This window comes from Hordeum vulgare, chromosome 3H, assembly GCF_904849725.1.
Source record: "Hordeum vulgare subsp. vulgare chromosome 3H, MorexV3_pseudomolecules_assembly, whole genome shotgun sequence".
NCBI lineage: Eukaryota > Viridiplantae > Streptophyta > Magnoliopsida > Poales > Poaceae > Hordeum > Hordeum vulgare.
The window spans coordinates 212,188,557-212,202,808 of NC_058520.1; the positions used below are offsets into that span (position 1 = coordinate 212,188,557).

The 14,252-nt window shown below is 47.1% G+C and overlaps 1 pseudogene; it reads right to left on the reverse strand.

The window, feature by feature from the left end:
- Positions 1–13,950, reverse strand: part of LOC123441632 — a 50,696-nt pseudogene extending 36,746 nt beyond the window's left edge.
- Positions 13,951–14,252: the final 302 nt, after the last annotated feature.

Genomic DNA, 14,252 nt, shown 5'->3' on the forward strand with positions numbered 1-14,252 from the left:
CCTGCACTTTGCCGGTGGTGCCCGAAACATTTCCGGCGTCCAAACCCATCCATCCTATATATCAATCTTTACCTCTGGACCATTCCGGAACTCCTCGTGACCTCTGGGATCTCATACGGGACTCCGAACAACCTTCGGTAACCTCGTATAACAATTCCCTATAACCCTAGCGTCATCGAACCTTACGTGTGTAGACCCTACGGGTTCGGGAATCATGCACACATGACTGAGACACTCTCCAGCCAATAACCATCAGCAAGATCTGGATACCCATGGTGGCTCCGACATGTTCCACGATGATCTCATCGGATCAACCACGATGTCAAGGATTCAATCAATCCCGTATACAATTGTCACGCCCAAGATGCGACCCTATCCTCAATTTGGCATGAAGGCCTCGTCAGGGATAGAAGCGCATCTCGTCGTGTCGCAAGAATGGATATCGTTACAAGTACGTGTACTGAAATGATGAGTTATATATAGAATTGGCTTACACTTTCCACAAGCTACATCAGAGTCACATCAGTACATTACATAATCATCAAGAGTACGAGCAGGGTCCGACTACGGACGAAAACAAACGAGAAAAATAAGAACGACGTCCATCCTTGCTATCCCAGGTTGCCGGCCTGGAACCCATCCTAGATCGATGAAGAAGAAGAAGAAGAAGCAACTCCAAATGAACAATCAACGCGCTCATGTCAAGTAACCTTTACCTGTACCTACAACTGGTGTTGTAGTAATCTGTGAGCCACAGGGGACTCAGCAATCTCATTTCCAAAGGTATCAAGACTAGCAAAGCTTAATGGGTGAGGTATGGTTAAGTGGTGAGGTTGCAGCAGCGGCTAAGCATATATTTGGTGGCTAAGCTTACGAGTACAAGAAATAAGGGGGGAAGATCTAAGCATAGCGGACGTGACTACTGATGATCAAATGAATGATCCTGAACACCTACCTACGTCAGACATAACCCCACCGTGTCCTCGATCGGAGAATGAACTCACGAAAGAGACAGTCACGGTTACGCACACAGCTGGCATATTTTAATTAAGTTAACTTCAAGTTATCTAGAACCATTGTTAAATAGAGTTTCCACGTTGCCACATAACCGCGGGCACGGCTTTCCGAAAGATTTAACCCTGTAGGGGTGCTCCAACTAGTCCATCACAAATTACCACAAGCCGCATAGAAATCCTCAATCACGAAGCTCGCGATCTCGTCGGATTCCCTAGTGGAAAACCTCAACTCTGAGATTACCCAAAGTATCACTGGAATCCCGATGCACAAGATATTCCGTCAAAGGTAAAACTAATCCAGCAAGGCCGCCCGGCGTATCGACGATCCCGATAGGAGCCGCGTATCTCCTTCTCAGGACACGACGGATAACCGATGCGTACAAGTGCCAAACCTCGAGTTTCCTCGCGGTGGCCCCGCACAATGCTCTGTTTTGGACCAACACTCATGAGGAGAACTGGCCCGGGGGTTGATTAAATTATCCTCGGGGTCCGGAAAGTCCCTATGCAACTTTATTAGGTGATTAGGCAAATGTAGTACCAATGTTGGGCCTTGCCAGACCAGCTTTAATCTAAAATGAATTATCAAGGGGGTCCCCATAACAACCCCGATCGTGTTAGGAGCGCTCAATTATGGAATATAACACTGGTAGCCGGAAACTAAGGGGGCAAAGGTGGAACAAAACACCAGGCTAGAAAGGTCGAGCCTTCCACCTTTTACCAAGTATATAGGTGCATTAAATTAAATAGTATTAATATGGTGATATAAGAAGGAACCCATGTTATCACATGGAAGCAACTGCACCTGCAACTAGCAACGCTAACACAGGGTTAAGCAAGTGGTAACATAGCCAATCAGTGGTTTGCTAGGTTGAACTGGTTGAAGGTTATCATGGCATTGTTGAGAGGCTGATATTAAACATGTGGTAGGCAATGAGACATAAACGATAGAAGCGATAAGCTAGCATCGCAATGATAGTAATGGTATCTGGGGAAATGGTCATTTTGCCTGAGATCCCGCTTGGAAGAAGAACAACTCGGTGAAGCAGACGAACCAACGTGGACGAACGGGTCCTCACATTCCGACACGCTTGCGGAACTCTATCGAGACGGAGGGAAACGGAAACAAGCATCAACACACGATATACACCACACGATGCACAACACATATGATGGATGAACGGTCTAATGCAAGGCATGACAAACACAACAACCAAACACTACACTTTAAGTGAAGCTCGATATGCAACGAGTTGCATATCGACGAAACTCCATGTCTAATTATTTAGTTCACTCCAGTTCAGGTACAGGATATATTAAATGTTGTTAAACATGGCACGAGGGTGAAGCACAAATTAATCTACCTAGCTAGGCATTTTAAATGAGACCGGAAACGACATATAGCATCTCTGAAATGACCCCATGTGTTAAATCTTAATTCTGTCCAGATTTGTCGTAATCACATTTTAGGTTTGTTAAACGGCAAAACAAAGTGGTTCACGTGTTTCTACTTGTTGTACTGGCCCATTTACATATATGGCACATCTCCAACAGAGATACGGTTAAATAGTTACGACCTAAACCGTTTATATTACGTCGACATGCAAACCGAAGCAAAACAGCACACCTAACCGTTTTAAATATGCATGGTAGATGGTTATTGTGAAACTACAGAAAATTCTAAGCAACTTACATGTTGAAATCATTTTAATCCGAGGCACGGTTTAACAGATACGGACGTTCTAAAACATAGTACAACTAAAAAAATGAAAATAATATGGGCAGATGGGATTTGATCCCATGACCTCATGGATATAAAGGCCTGCCGCTAACCAGCTGGGCTGGCTACTTAAACGCGAAATAACTGGGCTTCTACCTAAATGAAACTGTGCGTCAGCTCATCCTCGAAGGAGAAATTGCATAAAAAAGAATGTGTAGCCATGGGGTTTCGAACCCAAGACCTCCTGGATATATGTGTGTTGTGCCTACCACTAGGATGGCTGACTATTCTTGTAAAAATAGCATAGCTAGTTAACAGAACCAGCAACTCCAATGAACCTGACGAAAAACAAAACAACTAGGCTGGTTGTGCTCGCGGTGAAGTGCAGATCAAAAAGGAAAACAACAACATAAAATAGGGACGCGTGGGATTCGAACCGCAGTCCACTTGCTTCGAAATTGGCTGCGCTAGCCAACTCGGCTACATCCTTGCTCGTGGTGAAATTTAGAGGCTACTGCAATTAACCTGCCATATCCGAACGGATCTGGGAATAAACAGAGTTTCAGGCGGAAGCTGCTCACATCGGGGAAACAGATGCCGGCGGCCACAGCGAGAGGACGCAGAGGAGGGACACGGTGAGCTCGAGGGGGCGTGGATCTGGGCGAGGGTGTCCCGTTCCTGGGGCTGGAGAAGCTTCCGGCGGCTCGGGGTCCAACGGTGATGAGACGGCAGCCATGGGGCTCCTGCAGCTGTTGTACAGAGAAACAGAGAAAGGGGGAGCATGAGAGAGAGGGAGAGCAGAAGAAGAAATGGGGAAGGAGAGGAAGGAGATGGGGACGGGAGAGGCTCGGCCTTGAGTGGCTCCTAGCGGTGTGGGGCCGCCGGTTCCGACCTCCGGCGAGGTGCTGGCCGGACAAGGCGTCCCTAGCGGTGGCGCGAGCTCCTCACGAGCACCATGGTGGGGCAGTTTTTCTGCTCATCCGGCGGTGGCGCGGACCCGGGCAAGGGCGGCTCGAGCTCCCGATCCAAGGCACTGGAGGGTCAACAGCGGGGCTGGTGGCTTCGCTTGGCAGGGCAAGGAGGCGACCAGGGGGTGGCGCACTGATTGGATCGGGGGATCCCGATGTGGGAGATGGGACAAAGGGGTGGCGGCGGCGGTTGGGACAGGCTCCTAGTTTTTAGGTTTTGGATTGATTTAGACTAGGGCCCCAATATATAGCTATTGGGCTAGGTTTAGGTTCATCTCGACCCTCCGTTTAAATCGGACGATCGGAAATAGCTGGGTTAGGGAGTCCAATGGACAAACCGATGACAGTTTGCGGTAAAACGGGGTTGATCCGGACCCCATGGTCACGAGCGTACTTTCGGGTCCGGGGGGTTTCGGACTGGGCTGCGCGTAGGGTCGATGCACTGTGCAGAGGGGCTAGGCGGAGATGAGAGGGAAAACGGGCAGCGCGACAACGCGATTTAAAACACCGGAACACGTCCGACGATAGACCGAATACGGTGCCGCTACGGACGACCGTTCGAATACCAGACGAACTCCGATTGCGACGAAAATTGGCACGCGGCCTACCTATATTAAAATAACACCACACGTCAAATCTCAACCCAAACAGAGAAAGCTTTCAACACACTTTTAAAACAGGGTTTCGACGATGCCGCGGGCGCGTGCGTGTGTCAACAGGCTCAGAACGAACAACGACGAGAACCAGCAACTCACAACAGATGCAAGTTTTGAAAACTGGCGGCAACGGGTTGCCGATGCAATGCTGATGATGCGCATGATGCGATGATGATGCAACAAATAAAAATAACCACACAACGAAAACGGAATAGAAGGGGAATCTTCTGGGGCGTCGGCATCGGGCTGTCACAACTCTCCTACACTACAAGAGGATCTCGCCCCGAGATCCAAGAATGAAAGGGGAAGAGGATGAGGAAGAACAAGAGGTAAAAACTTAGTCGCTTCTTTGACAAACGAGTGAAACCAACGATCCTCGAAAGTTGCAAAGAGATGAGGAATGATATGAGAAAGAAGCAAGAATTCACGGAAAATTTCGGCAGCACTTCGGTAGGAAAATGGGACAAAAAATTTGATAAGATGAAAGAAATAGACAATATACATAACAAACAACTAAACAGAACAAGGGAACACCAAGATCTTGATAGAACAACAAAATAGACCGAAAATAGCACCAACACAATGCCTCCGGAACAAGAGAATATGAACTAGCTCAAGCAGAAAAAGAGAATGAAGAAAAGAATGACAACTATCATCACAATAGAATTGAAGAGCCTCCGGTCATAGAATTGACGTAGTAGTTGGAAAACCAACAACGAAAAGCAAGATAGTAGTGGGCTTATGAAAATCATCTCAACAAATATGAGGTGACAAACAACCACTAAAAGAAACAAGGATAGATTGGGAGCAAGAAGAAATCAAAACTTCTTACACCAAGCGGGTGCATGAGAACTGGAATTAATGACAAACACCATAATAGCACAATCCATAGGAACAGCTTTAGGTGAAGTCCAAACCAAGATATCTCAATGAAGAAATCATGGGTTGAAAATATCTCACGATCATAGAATTGATGGATTTAATTATCTCATTCTTGAAAGGAAAACTCTTCGAGGCTCCTACACTAACAAGAATGCTATAATACCACCTCAAATGATAAGGAGGAAGAATAAATGCACTGAAATGCAAGGGAAAGAATGCCTAAGGTTCTCCAACAAGAATCTTGAAGAACACTTGAGAATGGATTGAAACCTTGATGAACCATCAAGAAGGACCTTCGTATACGAATGAACGATGCAAAGATATGAAGGTAGAAAAGAATAAGATTATGACCTTGCCAGGGTTTAGATGAAGCTTCACAAAGAGATAGTTGATAAAACTTGGAACTCCGGAAAAAAAAGATAAGAACACTTGAGAAAAGGAATTGATATCATGAGTCCTCCGAAAGAAGAATTGAAATCTCTTGGAAGAAGGAAGAACAAGAATAATAGTTATGTTATGCTAATCCTTCATCAAGTTTAATGGATGACAAGCAATGGATTTAGCGTAGCACTTATTCCTCTTGAAATGATCTTGAAGAGACAGAGAGATAAATAAAGCACAAAATAGAAGAAATGTTGCAAGAAACACCGGTAAGAATTCACAATTGAATGGGAACACCACGAATTAATGGAGAAACATGAGAATGAAGAGATTATGATCCACCAGAGAGAAAACTTGAACAAGGCACCGGATAATCGAGAGACGAACGAAGAGACACAATGGAGAAGAATTGAGGATGAAAGCTGAAAGCTGAGAACGAAGAATCTTCTAAAATGATGGCCTTCGGAGGATCGATAAATAAAAACAACTCAGAGAAGCACCGGATAACAAGAAATAGAATCTCATGATTGGAGACAAATTCAAGATGATAAGACGAAGCTGAAATGATGAATCTTCAAGAGAATGGACCAAGATTGAGAGAAACACTCCTTCGGTCTTGAAAGAAGAGAATGAAGAAAAGAACACCACCAAGAATTAATGAGACACTCCGGAATAAAGAAGAATGAAATGTTGAGCCAATATGAGAATTAATTCAAATAGCTCTTGGAGAAGGAATATGACTGATGGAAATCATACATACATCATAGTTGAAAAGAATTAATGACCTCCGGGAAAAGATTAAAAGAGCCAGAAAAGATCCTGGGAAAGAACCTGTGGGTTATGGGCCCGCTCAAAGAACCACCGTTGAAACGATTGAAAGAAAGATTGAATGCACCGGTATAAGAAACTAGATGAGGTTGAGAACCTCGAAATAATTGAAAAGAGTGGAAAGAGAACTACAGAGATAACTTCAACGCTCCGGATCGAAAAGAGAGAAATGAATACCAAGATAGGCTCATAAAAAATTCCGACATGGGAAGAAAATTACAAGGATGAATGGATAAGATGACACGGACGACTAAATTGAATTCACCGAAAAACTAATAAGACTGAATAAGGATGAACATCAAGCTCCTGAGAATCTTCACAATGAATCATCGGGTAAGAGAGAAATGAACAGACAACGGAAGCACATGAAAGAAAACTCTTGAATGAAAATTGAATCACCGAGAACAAGGGCGGGAGGGCGGGAAAAAAAACAAAGACAACTTGGGACAGATGAGATGAACTCTGGAATAAAATGAGAGAATGATCTTGCAAAAAATTAGATAAGATTGAATTCAGTTGAAGAGAAGCACACCAGTTGAATGGAATTGATACGATGACTCCGGTTGAAAGGAATTGATAAGACAATCTGATTGAGCAAGGAATTTGCATTCACATAAAAATATGAGAACACAGATTAGGAAAGATATGAAATCACCACTTGACATCGAAGCAACACAAATTACCATATTCCAACAAAACAAAGGGTGAGGCTTATGAAACAAGCCAGAACAAACTCATGAGAAAGATTTCGTCTGATATTTTCGTGGACAGGATCGCACAGGCTCGATTTTACAGTAGCCATCAAGTGCAAGGCAGTGCACCCGACATACGAAGCGTCCCCGAGTCGTAGCAAGCTACAAGGACTCTTTAAGACACAACGTGTACCGCTGTAAGTCGACCGTGAACAAACGAATCCACTAGATGTCGAACCCCAACCTAACATCATTTATTTGTTGGAAGATTGTCCTATAAGAAACTACTTGAATTCCCACCTAAGAATTCCCGAAATATCTGGTCATGCAATCTGGTACACGGATACAAGGAGTAATAACAATCAACTCCTATACTAACCCGTCACCTGTATCACATCCGTCAACACACGACCAGAATCTCGGACCTTCATCTACAACAGACCCTCGTGATCACAACGATACAAAGTATGGCAGTACTCCCGAACAATCTGCACCAGTATTGGGGACATCGGGGTTATCTCTCCACTACTAGTATTGAAGCAATTACGAACATCCTTCGTTCTGAGATACTAAGAAATATGAATGATAACGATGTGCTCAAGAATCCTCTGGAGCTCAACTCCCCTGAGACATAGAGCAGATAGGAGGCACCAAGACAAAACTCCGTCACATCGGCATCATATAGATCTCAAAATATCCGCGTGATCCTAAAAAAAATTTGAGTGAGAAGAGGAGTAGAATGAAATTATTACGTCAAGATTCCTCAGCAGAGCATAGAACAGGAGAAAAAAGAATCCTACTCTCCGATATATAACTAGACTCAAAGTAGTTTTTCACTAGACCCGACTCGGCCAAGTTCGATCAATCAAGGGGGCTCCTAGGTCGGTACTGCTATGATACCAACTTGTCACGCCCAAGATGCGACCCTATCCTCAATTTTCCACGAAGGCCTCGTCAGGGATAGAAGCGCATCTCATAGTATCGCAAGAATGGATATCGTTACAAGTACATGTACTGAAAAGATGAGTTATATATAGAATTGGCTTACACTCGCCACAAGCTACATCAGAGTCACATCAGTACATTACATAATCATCAAGAGTAAGAGCAGGGTCCGACTACGAACGAAAACAAACGAGAAAAATAAGAACGACGTCCATCCTTGCTATCCCAGGCTGCCGGCCTGGAACCCATCATAGATCGATGAAGAAGAAGAAGAAGAAGCAACTCCAAATGAAAAATCAACGCGCTCGCGTCAAGTAACCTTTACATGTACCTGCAACTGGTGTTGTAGTAATCTGTGAGCCACAGGGGACTCAGCAATCTCATTTCCAAAGGTATCAAGACTAGCAAAGCTTAATGGGTGAGGTATGGTTAAGTGGTGAGGTTGCAGCAGCGGCTAAGCATATATTTGGTGACTAAGCTTACGAGTACAAGAAATAAGGGGGGAAGATCTACGCATATCGGACGTGACTACTGATGATCAAATGAATGATCCTGAACACCTACCTACGTTAGACATAACGCCATCGTGTCCTCGATCGGAGAACGAACTCACGAAAGAGACAGTCACGGTTACGCACTCAGTTGGCATATTTTAATTAAGTTAACTTCAAGTTATCTAGAACCAGTGTTAAACAGAGTTTCCACGTTGCCACATAACCACGGGCACGGCTTTCCGAAAGATTTAACCCTGCAGGGGTGCTCCAACTAGTCCATCACAAATTACCACAAGCCGCATAGAAATCCTCAATCACGAAGCTCGCGATCTCGTCGGATTCCCTAGTGGAAAACCTCAACTTTGAGATTACCCAACGTGGACGAACGGGTCCTCACATTCCGACACGCTTGCGGAACTCTATCGAGACGGAGGGAAACGGAAACAAGCATCAGCACACGATATACACCACACGATGCACAACACATATGATGGATGAACGGTCTAATGCAAGGCATGACAAACACAACAACCAAACACTACACTTTAAGTGAAGCTCGATATGCAACGAGTTGCATATCGACGAAACTCCATGTCTAATTATTTAGTTCACTCCAGTTCAGGTACAGGATATATTAAATGTTGTTAAACATGGCACGAGGGTGAAGCACAAATTAATCTACCTAGCTAGGCATTTTAAATGAGACCGGAAACGACATATAGCATCTCCGAAATGACCCCATGTGTTAAATCTTAATTCTGTCCAGATTTGTCCTAATCACATTTTAGGTTTGTTAAACGGCAAAACAAAGTGGTTCACGTGTTTTTACTCGTCGTACTGGCCCATTTACATATATGGCACATCTCCAACAGAGATACGGTTAAATAGTTACGACCTAAACCATTTATATTACGTCGACATGCAAACCGAAGCAAAACAGCACACCTAACAGTTTTAAATATGCATGGCAGATGGTTATTGTGAAACTACAGAAAATTCTAAGCAACTTACATGTTGAAATCATTTTAATCCGAGGCACGGTTTAACAGATACGGACGTTCTAAAACAAAGTACAACTAAAAAAATGGAAAATAATATGGGCAGATGGGATTTGATCCCATGACCTCATGGATATAAAGGCCTGCCGCTAACCAGCTGGTCTGGCTACTTACACGTGAAATAAGTGGGCTTCTACCTAAATGAAACTTCGCGTCAGCTCATCCTCGAAGGAGAAATTGCATAAAAAAGAATGTGTAGCCGTGGGGTTTCGAACCCAAGACCTCCTGGATATATGTGTGTTGTGCCTACCACTAGGATAGCTGACTATTCTTGTAAAAATAGCATAGCTAGTTAACTGAACCTGCAACTCCAATGAACCTGACGAAAAACAAAACAACTAGGCTGGCTGTGCTCGCGGTGAAGTGCAGATCAAAAAGGAAAACAACAACATAAAATAGGGACGCGTGGGATTCGAACCCCAGTCCACTTGCTTCGAAATTGGCTGCGCTAGCCAACTCGGCTACAGCCTTGCTCATGGTGAAATTTAGAGGCTACTGCAATTAACCTGCCATATCCGAACGGATCTGGGAATAAACAGAGTTTCAGACGGAAGCTGCTCACATCGGGGAAACAGATGCCGGCGGCCACAGCGAGAGGACGCAGAGGAGGGACACGGTGAGCTCGAGGGGGCGTGGATCTGGGCGAGGGGGTCCCGTTCCCGGGGCTGGAGAGGCTTCCGGCGGCTTGGGGTCCAACGGTGACGAGACGGCAGCCATGGGGCTCCTGCACCTGTTGTACAGAGAAACAGAGAAAGGGGGAGCATGAGAGAGAGCGAGAGCAGAAGAAGAAATGGGGAAGGAGAGGAAGGAGATGGGGACGGGAGAGGCTCGGCCTTGAGTGGCTCCTAGCGGTGCGGGGCCGCCGGTTCCGACCTCCGGCGAGGTGCTGGCCGGACGAGGCGTCCCTAGCGGTGGCGCGAGCTCCTCACGAGCACCATGGTGGGGCAGTTTTTCTACTCATCCGGCGGTGGCGTGGACCCGGGCAAGGGCGGCTCGAGCTCCCGATCCGAGGCACTGGAGGGTCAACAGCGGGGCTAGTGGCTTCGCTTGGCAGGGCATGGAGGCGACCAGGGGGTGGCGCACTGATTGGATCGGGGGATCCCGATGTGGGAGATGGGACAAAGGGGTGGCGGCGGCGGTTGGGACAGGCTCCTAGTTTTTAGGTTTTGGATTGATTTAGACTAGGGCCCAAATATATAGCTATTGGGCTAGGTTTAGGTTCATCTCGACCCTCCGTTTAAATCGAACGATCGGAAATAGCTGGGTTAGGGAGTCCAATGGACAAACCGATGACGGTTTGCGGTAAAACGGGGTTGATCCGGACCCCATGGTCACGAGCGTACTTTCGGGTCCGGGGGGGTTTCGGACTGGGCTGCGCGTAGGGTCGGTGCACTGTGCAGAGGGGCTAGACGGAGATGAGAGAGAAAACGGGCAGCGCGACAACGCGATTTAAAACACCGGAACACGTCCGACGATAGACCGAATACGGTGCCGCTACGGTCGACCGTTCGAATACCAGACGAACTCCGATTGCGATGAAAATTGGCACGCGGCCTACCTATATTAAAATAACACCACACGTCAAATCTCAACCCAAACACAGAAAGCTTTCAACACACTTTTAAAACAGGGTTTCGACGATGCCGCGAGCGCGTGCGTGTGTGAACGGGCTCAGAACGAACAACGACGAGAACCAGCAACTCACAACGGATGCAAGTTTTGAAAACTGGCGGCAACGGGTTGCCGATGCAACGCTGATGATGCGCATGATGCGATGATGATGCAACAAATAAAAATAACCACACAACGAAAACGGAATAGAAGGGGAATCTTCTGGGGCGTCGGCATCGGGCTGTCACAACAATTCCCTTTGTCTGTCGATATAGAACTTGCCCGAGATTCGATCGTCGGTATACCTATACCTTGTTCAATCTCGTTACCGATAAGTCTATTAACTCGTTCCGTAGCACATCATGCCATGAGTAACACCTTAGTCACACTGAGCTTATTATGATGATTTTCTACCGAGTGGGCCCAGAGATACCTCTCCGTCACACGGATCTCGATTCGTACCAACCCAACAGACACTTTCGGAGATACCCGTAGTGCACCTTTATAGTCACCCAGTTAGGTTGTGACATTTGATACACCCAAAGCACTACTACGGTATCCGGGAGTTGCACAATCTCATGGTCCATGGAAAAGACACTTGACATTAGAAAAGCTTTACCATACGAACAATATGATCTAGTGCTATGCTTAGGAATGGGTCTTGCCCATCACATCATTCTCCCAATGATGTGATCCTGTTATCGATGACATCCAATGTCCATGATCAGGAAACCATGATCATCTATTTATCAACGAGCTAGCCAATCTAAATGCTTGCTAGGGACACATTGTGATCTATTTATTCACACATGTATTACTGTTTCCTGTTAATACAATTATAGCATGAACAATAGACGATTATCATGAACAAGGAAATATGATAATAACCATTTTATTACTGCCTCTAGGGCATATTTCCAACACCAGCCTCCCCGTTGATGTTAACCGCGGTCTGGCCAGACGAAACCGTCTGCAACACGCGGGTCACCCACCGGTCATCAAAGCCTTCCGGAGGAGCACTTCCCAAAGGAAGGCCCAAGAGGCGGTATCATAGGCCTTGTGGAAGTCGATCTTCAGGAAGACCGCACGATGTCGCCTGGTGCGCACCTTGTGCAGGACCTCATGGAAGACTAAGACCCCATCCAAGATGAATCGACCTTGGATGAAGGCCGATTGATTAGGATGGGTAATACGGTCAGCCAACTGGGTCACCCTATTGGCGTACCCCTTAGCCAAGATAGGGAATATCACATTGATCACCGTGATCGTCCTGAATTGGCAGATATCGGATGCCCCCGCCACCTTGGGAATAAGGATAATGTTCCGAAAGTTGAGACGAGAGAGATCAATGGAACCCACGTAGAATTCATCGACAGAGCCATCACCTCTGTCTTGATCACATCCCAGAAGGTCTAGAAGAACTTCACCGGGAGGCCATCCGGTCCAGGAGCGGAAGTGGGGTTCATACCCTTGATGGCCGCCCAGACCTCGTCCTCATAGAACGAAGCCGTTAGTGTCGCGTTCTCCGAGTCGAAGACACGCTGGTGAATATCCCAGAAGGACTGGGCCAGGGACAGCCCTCCCCGAGGGGACGACGAGAATAAGGCTTTGAAAAAGCCATCTACGTGGGGACGAATCTCAGTGGGGCGCTGGAGATGGGTCTCCCCATCCCAAATGAGGGGGGCGGAGTTGCGATGACGAGGCCGTTCGCAATGGCCTCGAAGTAGGCGGTGTTGGCATCGCCCCGCAGAACCCAGTGATGGGTTCCACGCTGGCGCCAGAAAGCCTCCTCATCGAAGTAGATCACCGCTAGCTGGTCCTCAAGGTCATAGCAAATGATCCACTCATCGGATCCAGGCCCAAAGAGTCGGGCCGAAGATCAAGGGCCTATATAGATTTGAGGAGCCTTCTTTTCCTCTCACAGAGATTGCGACCAAGGTTGGCCCCCCAACCATTCATAAACTGGTGAGCAAGCTTAGCATAGAGCTGCCAGGAGTCGATGACGGAGACAGAGCGGTGGGGGCAGGCACGCGGTGCCACCTAGCGGGTGTGCACCGCATCGGCAAAGCCGGCCTGATTAAGCCAAAAGGCCTCGAACCTAAATCTTGGTGGAGAAGGAGGGCTAACGTTCTACGAGGAGAGTAGAAGGGGAGCGTGATTCGATCCAATGCGGGTTATGTCCTGGAGGGAGGCAAGGGGGCATTTGGGCTCCCATTTTGGATCCACAAAGACCCGGTCCAAGACAGACATCGTCGGGTCTGCCTGGCGTTTGGTCTAGGTGAATCTGGCGCCAACTCGATCGAGCTCACGCAGGCCGAGGTCCGCGATGCAGTCATTGAAGACCTGCATGCATGGAAAGTTCACCCGACGATTACTCTTGTCTTCAACACAGCGGATGAGGTTGGAATCACCGCCCACCACCATTGGGAGAGTGGCAGAGGAGATCTTGTTGTGAAGCTCCTTAAGGAAGGCCGCGGAGCGGTGGTGGCACGCTCTCACTTGAAGTTGATGGCACGCTCATAAATCTCCATACTAACATAGGACTCACCCCGGTCCATGCTACCTAGCTCGAAGGTGGCATCCTTCACACCTAGAAGGATGCCACCGGAGTGGCCAGAGGTCCCACTAGAAGGGAGCCCGTGCCAAGCAAAGAGGTGTGCAATCAGTTGCTCCAACTCTTGCACGGAGAAGTCTGCCTGCATTGTCTCCTGGACGGTAACAATGTTAATATGTTCATCGCGTATATACTCGATAAGTTGACGACGCCGGCCATCTTGGCCGAAACCGCGCATGTTCCACAAAAGGGCCTGCATCAAGCAACCACGAAGGGGCTGCTTGACCCCAGGACAAGGGAGGAACTTTGGGCAAGTAGTGCGGCAGTGCGGGAACACGTGCGGCCATGAATCTCAGCCCCGGCTGATCCAGCGACAGGGGACGGGAGGGGGACACCACGGCAGGGGCACAGCGAAGGCAGGCGTGAGACTCCGCCAGTTTGCCATCGAGG